General features: G+C 54.8%; 1 protein-coding gene across 2 annotated transcripts in view; it reads left to right on the top strand.

Moving 5' to 3' along the window:
* The first annotated feature begins 2,314 nt into the window (after positions 1–2,314).
* The window catches only part of HAPLN3 (hyaluronan and proteoglycan link protein 3), a 27,068-nt gene continuing 22,219 nt past the window's right edge, over positions 2,315–7,163 (top strand). The window contains exon 1 of one of the 2 annotated variants that reach the window (XM_023187195.1): positions 2,315–2,483. The gene's annotated coding sequence lies outside the window, so the exon portion shown is untranslated. The remainder of the gene's footprint in view (positions 2,484–7,163) is intronic. The other variant, XM_023187196.2, reaches the window with a different exon arrangement.

The following is a 7,163-nucleotide window of genomic DNA, read 5'->3' as shown; positions in this document are numbered from 1 at the left end:
GCAGCTGGTTTTCCCCTTTAGCAGTTTCCATTCTCTCTGCAACTGGAGTGGTGGGCTGGAGGAACTATTAGACCAGTGAACCTGGGCGCCTTCAGAACTGGAGTTCCTGGGGTGGGTGCAGCGTGGGACTAGAGGAGGGGACCAGGGCTCTGCCAAGTGGGCATGAGGCCTCCTGCCTGAACACACTGCTTCCTGGTAGGCCACTGGTATGTGTGCTCCAGGGATACCCTCGCTGCCCTCCCCTGTGTGGGGTCATCAAGAAGTGGGGGCGGGCCTTGCAGGCCAGTGTCCTGGCGATCTGGGAGGGTGACTTGCAGGCAGGAGCTTGGCTAGCTTGGGAAGGGCTGTAGGAAAAACCACCCTCTTCATTAAGGTGAACTTTTCCAAAGTTTGGGAGCCAAGCTGTGCTCTGCAGGCAGGGGGTGCCTCTGAGCAGCAGGAGGTGAGGCCGCAGGGCTGCCAAAGGGAGGGCGTGGCTTTGCTGGAACCACATCAGGGAAATGCGTCTGGAAGTGGTTCCTTTCTGAGACCTGCCTTTGCTGGGCTCCTGGGCCTAGCAGGGTCTGAATAAAAGGCCCAGGCAGTGGTCTTCATAGGAACTGAGGATGGGGGACTCCCTTCCCCTGGGGTTCCCTTGGCCTACTGCTTCCTGTTTCAGAGCTCTCTTCTGTGGAGTGGTGTGGATTGGGTTTAGAGCCAAGTCTTTCTGGGTGCTTTCGAGCCTCAGGACTCCCGGGGGAGTTTCCTGCCCTGAACCCCTGTTCCAGCCTCCCCCAGGGATGAGCAGACAGTGGAAGAAGCATCACTGCTCTGGGATGGGTTGGCCACAGCCTTCTAAAAGTCCCCCTCCTGGGACCCTGGAGCGGACTGCCCTCACTCCTGACCCCCTCCTTCCTTTCTTGTCTTCTCTCCCTCAGCAGTGTCTTCCATTTGCCCAGCTTTTACCATCACCCCTACACATTGACTTTTTTTTCTGCCCCATTGCAAGGCAGAGGGTGAGTGTTCAGATTCCACCTGCTGGCTATCCCTACGCCTGGCTGGCATGTTCAACTCGACTTACTATAACAAAATGTGCTCTCCCTGCTGTCCATCCTCTCCCCTGTCGGGAACCTGCAGAGAAACCTACCTTGGCTCCCCTTTGCCTATCAAGTCTGGCATTCCTTTTAGGTGCTGTTTACCTGTTGGTCACAGTTCTTTGTGCTCCAATTTGCCCCTGGCTATGTGTAACACACACACACACACACACACTCATGGGCCAACTTGAGCTGTGTTTAGGAAGGGGCTCTGGGCTCTGTGACCCTGTAACCCTTCAACCCTTCCCCCAGCCAAAGCTGAAGGACCTCAGTCTTTTCTGCTGAGGAAACATCGGGCTGTCCAGGCCAGGGCCCCCACTGGTCTGGACAGGAAAGAAAACACCCTGTCCAAACAGAGGCATCCTGAATGGCTGCCTGGATGGCTGTGCTGATTAGCAGGATTCCGAAGGGAGGTCCACCTCTGTTGGAGGACCACTCAGAAGCCTGACTGCCCCTGTAGGCTGCAGAGGCATCCCACCCTGTGTCTCCCCTCCCAGCCAGGGCCACTCATTCAAGCCCCATGTCTTGGGGATAGCACCTGCTATGTGCCTGACAGTGAGTTAGGAATTTGGCCAGCGTTTCATGATGGCCAAACTCAGGGGCAGGAGGACGTCAGCACCCCCTTGCTTTTTTTTTTTGAGACAGAGTTTAACTCTTGTTGCCCAGGCTGGAGCACAATGGCATGAACTTGGCTTACTGCAACCTCTGCCTCCTGGGTTCAAGCAATTCTCCTGCCTAAGCCTCCCAAGTAGCTGGGATTACAGGCGTGCTCCACCACGCCCAGCTAATTTTATATTTTTAGTAGAGATGGGGTTTCACCATGTTGCCCAGGCTGGTCTTGAACTCCGGACCTCAGGTGATCCACTGGCCTCCGCCTCCCAAAGTGCTGGGGTTACAGGCATGGGTCATTCACTGCACCCGGCCTCACTCCCTTGCTTTCTATTGGGTAAAGAAAGTAATACAGAAGTCTCACCCCTTCCACAACCAAAGGTGGGGAGCAGCATTAACCCCTAGCAGAATGCTGGACAGGGGCCTCCCCTGCTTATTCCCACTGTTTTCGGTATACCAGGCTTTCTCAGGGGATCTCCCCTCCGCAGACTCTCCTATTCCACCCCTACTCTCCTTTCCCAAGACGTGAGGGCCTCAATTCTTGCACACTCCCTTTGCAGTGGTTCCCAGCAAGTCTGGAGACCGCTCAAGTCTGCAGTAACTCCTCCCCTCGGGCCCAGCCCTTGGGAGGGAAAGGTGCGCGTGTTCCTTTAAGGGGCTGGTCTGGCGGGAGCGCGGGGGGTTTTTCTGCTGCCGCTTCCTTTCTAGCCTTTTAAGTTCCCCGAAATCCGACTGCCGCCTTGGACCGGGGCAGCTCGCGGCCCCCGAGACCTCTAGCAGTAGAGGAGCTGCCTGGGGACGGTACGTGGCTCAGGGGTCGCTGAGCTTCTGGGGCTGCGTGCGGGCCGGGTTCCTCTCTCCCCGCTTTGGGTGCCCTGTGGGTTCCCACACCTCCCGGGCAGGGTCGGGGGAAGGGGCAGGAGGCGTGGGCCGGGCACTGCGGAGGCCCGGGCTGAGATGGGCTGTGATCGCGGGCGAGGGGCGCCCGGGGCACAAGTGGGGAGGGAGCCGCGTGGGGGCGCGGGCAGACTCACGCCGGACCCTCGTGCCCACCGTGAGGGAGCAGAGCCCGAGCGGACCCCCTGGCCTCCGAGGCCACCGTCCGCCTCCAGCCCCCTTCCTGCCAGGGGCCGCTTGGCTCTCTCCCCTGTCGTCTGTCCAGGGTCGGCTGCCTCCAGCGCCGTCCGCGGCGCCCCAGGCCCTGCCCCTGGGTATCTGTTGGATGCTCCGGGGGCCCCGGGAGCCCTGGGAGGGGCTGGGGGCAACCTGCGAGGAGGCTGGTGGACCTGAGTCTCTGGACCGCGGCTGGCCGGCTCTGGGCGCCCTGGGGAAAACGCAGCGGATGCCTATGGGTTCCAGACCTCGCTCACTGGGGTTCCTGCCCCAGGGACAGCGAGGCCAGAAGGGTAGGGAGGGTGGAGGGCAGAGCCCTGGGTGGGAGATGGCGACCCTCAGGGAGGAACGTAGGCTCGTGCGCAGCCAGGATGGAAACAGCACGGCACTTGGACCCAGTCCTGCCACCAGCTCGCTGGGTGGCCACAGGCAGCCTGTGAACCTATTCCGACCTCGGTGTCCAGCGCTGACCCGCGGGAGTGCCTGTGCTCCCTGCAGCAGGGGGCGGCGATTGAGAGAGGCCCTGGCTTCTCTCCTGCGACGCCACCTGGGCCAACGGGTTGGGAATCCTGGTAGGAAACACCTCCGACTTTCATTCTCCTGGGGGCTGCAGGTTTCAAAGGCGCGAATCAAGCCTTATGCAAACAGTGACAAGGATGTCAAATTTCTCACTGGGAGCAGCGCTCGTGCAGACCTTGCGGGCGATGCTGCCCCCTTCTGGTACCTTGGGGACTTGTACTCAAGGACGACCCAGTGCGGACATGCCTCTGGCGAGGAGGTGCCACCCACCCTCCCTCCAAGTCCGGGCTTATTGTTCTTGGTGGAGGGGTCCCTAGGCTAGAGGCGCCTGGGAAAAGCAACGGGCTGGCCATCAGGAAAACTGAATTTTCTCTAAGTTCGAGATATTTGACAAAGATAACGCCTTGGGTAGTTCACTGACCTTCACACTCTTGGCCTCAGTTTCTTTAACTGTGAAGAGGAGGCAGTGGTGACCACTTTGTCTCATAGTGAGAGAGGAGAAAGAGCCACTGAGATGGTGTAAGACTTCACTGTATGAACTGCTCACAAGTGTAGTAATAGGTCATATTTTCCCAGTGCTTGCTCCTTATCCCCAAGCATGAAGCAGTATTTTCAGTGCTCTGCAGCTATTCTCTCCCTTAATCTTCACGAAAGTGTTTTCTGGTTGGTATTGTCGTGACCCCTCCCCGCTTTTTTTTGAGATGGAGTTTTGCTCTTGTTGCCCAGGCTGGAGTGCAATGGCTCAATCTCGACTCACTGCAACCTCCGCCTCCCGGGTTCAAGCGATTCTCCTGCCTCAGCCTCCCGAGTAGCTGGGACTACAAGCGCCCACCACCACACTCGGCTAATGTTTTTTTGTATTTTTAGTAGAGATGGGGTTTTACGTGTTGGCCAGGCTAGTCTTGAACTCTTGACCTCAAGTGATCCACCCACCTCGGCCTCCCAAAGTGCAGGGATTACAGGCATGATCCACCGTGCCTGGCTTGTGACCCCCATTTTAAAGATGAAGAAACTGAGGCTCAGAGAGGTGCAGCGACTTGTCCAATGACAGGGTTAGTAAGTGGGTGGAGCCAGAACTGAATGCAAGCAGCCAATCTGCTTCTAGAGCCTGAAGTCTTTGCCATGTTCATTTGTTGAGCACCTGCTACATGCCAGGGACTAGCTATCATACATCTTACATCTTCTATAATTGTCACCACAGCCCATTACGTTCCTTTTTTTTTTTTTTTTTTGAGATGGAGTCTTACTCTGTCAGCCAGGCTGGAGTGCAGTGGTGTGGTGTCAGCTCACTGCAACTTCCAACTTCCGCCTCCTGGGTTCAAACAATTCTCCTGCCTTAGCCACACCAGTAGCTGGGATTACAGGCATCTGCCACCACACCTAGCTGAGTTTTGTATTTTTAGTAGAGACAGGGGCTTCACTGTGTTGGCCAGGCCAGTCTTGAACTCCTGACCTCAGGTGATCCACCCCCTCAGCTCCCCAAAATGCTCTAGGATTACAGGTGTGAGCCACCACACCTGGCCTTAAGTTCCTTTGTTTACAGATGAGGAAATAGAGGCACAGAGAGGTGAACTTGCCCGAAGTCACTCAGCAGAATGCAGTGTGTCCAGCTTCAATACCGAGCCCAGGTCTGAGTGCCCAGGCAGGACTCCAGAAGATTTGGGGAGCTATTCACTGCCAAGGTGACTGGGCTGGACTTGGTCTTGGGCCTTCCAGCTGGTGGCACCTCTGTGGTGGTCCTGAGGAGCTGGTGGCTGGATAGCCATGGTAGGGGAGCAGAGGTTGTCCATCCCTCCCCTCAGTGGTAGTGGTTAGGGATGGTCAGAGATGGACCTGGGGCAAGGCAGCAACCAAGTGGCAATTGCCACTCCCGACTCCCACCCAGGACTCTGTCCCGTGCACTGACCTTAGCATTCAAGGCTGTGCTTGTCCTCAGCCCCTGAGTTCCCCTTTAGTCTTCTCTGGAGAGAGGAAATTTTCTGTTCAGAGAGGTCAAATGATTTTCCCAGGGTCACCCAGCTAGCAGGTTGCAGAGCTAAGACCCAAACTCAATGAGTTTAACTTGAAACCTTGGGTGTGTGTGCTGCTTGTCTCTCAGAGAGGACTGGAAAATGGACAGCTTCCTGCTGGCCTGTCGTTCTTAGGCACACGGCTGATCTTTTCTTAAAATTCCTTTTGTTTCTTTTCTTTTTTTTTTTTTTTTTGAGATGCAGTTTTACTCTGTCGCCCAGGCTAGAGTGCAATGGCATGATGTCGGCTCACTGCAACCTCTGCCTCCCAGGTTCAAGCAATTCTCCTGCCTCAGCCTCCAGAGTAGCTGGGATTCCAGGCACCCACCACCACACCCAGCTATTTTTTGTATTTTTAGTAGAGACGGGGTTTCGCCATGTTGGCCAGGCTGGTCTCAAGCTCCTGACCTCAGGTGATCTACCCTCCTTGGCCTCCAAAGTGCTGGGATAACAGGCGTAAGCCACTGCACCTGGCCAATTCCTCTTAATTTTCTTGACATCCCCCTCAATGTGAGGTTACATTACTGCTGAGTTAGCATCCAACAAAGAGAGGTGTTGACCAGATCACAACCCACCACTTGAAGTGATAAACCAGAGAGCAAGCAAAGCTGGGTGCCCCACAGGAGAGAGGCCAGAACCTGGAGATAACCCAGGTTCCTTTTATCTTGGAAAGGAGGAGCCAGGAGGGGGACATGCAGTTCATTGGCAGTCAGAAAACATCCAGAATGATCCTTTGAGAGTGTGAAGCAGATTCTTGCCACTCCTCTGCTGAGACTCTTCAATGTCTTTCTTTCTTAGAGTAAATAAATGCCAAGGCACTACACCATGGGGCCTCTGGCCATGACTTAGACATCATTTCCTGCCACCCTCCCTCTTGTCCCTAGGGCTCTAGTCTTACTGACCTCTGAGCCATTCCTGCCACAGGCCTTTGCATTTGCTGTTCCCTCTCCCTGGAATGCCCGTTCTCTCAGGATTTTCCAGGTTTGTGTCTTCACTGTATATCGGGGGGCCCTCCTGACCCTCCCTGTCCAAAAGGTACCCCTTCTCCTACTTCCTCTTTTCTCTATCACCTGCATCACTCTCACATTACATATATCACACATTGTGGGTTTGTTTTTTTCTTTTTTGTTTGTTTACCCTCCAGAGGTGATGGCCTACTGTGAACTTTCCTTTTGTTCCTGGGTATAATCCCCGACTTTTAGCATCGCACCAATTTAGATGGGCCATATCTTCCTGCACTCCTTGTGGAAGTGCAGGACTAAGGAGGTTCCCAAACATTGTGGAGTTAACAGTACCAAGAGTGGCAGGGTGTCCCAGGGTCTGGGGGTGATAGAATTGGGGTTGAGAATTTCTGTGGGGTTCAGGGCAAGCAAATTGATGCTGAAGCAATGACTATCAAGCTATGGGATCCCCTCAGTGGAGGTCCAAGATGTAGAATGTGTTCTAAAGCTTCTGAGTCCCAAAGGTCCTCAGCCAGTTGAATAGATCAAATAGGAGAAGGGAGGTCAAAATACCTAAGAGACATTATCTTTTGCCTTTATGGGCTAACTCCATAGGAGAATTTAGCATAAGAAAAGAGGGTTTAAGTCACTGGAAATGTGTGTGAGTCACCCTGGAAGAGCTGCCACTGCCAATTGCATCACATGGAGGGATTGGGGACTGTAACCAGAAAAGACAGAAAAGAGCCCTTCCCCCTTGCACGCAGGCAGCTATCCCCATTCACTCCTTGGCCTTCAGGTAACACCAGAGAGTGGCCCTGGCCAGTTGGCTTCTGTTACTAAGGACCTACTAGGAAATGGCCACTCAAAGATTGAAAAAGAAAAAAAGGAAAAGGACTCAG

This window comes from Piliocolobus tephrosceles, chromosome 6 (assembly GCF_002776525.5).
Source record: "Piliocolobus tephrosceles isolate RC106 chromosome 6, ASM277652v3, whole genome shotgun sequence".
NCBI classification, from domain to species: domain Eukaryota; kingdom Metazoa; phylum Chordata; class Mammalia; order Primates; family Cercopithecidae; genus Piliocolobus; species Piliocolobus tephrosceles.
Note: the sequence above shows the minus strand (reverse complement) of the source record. Positions and strands in the feature narration are given on the sequence as shown.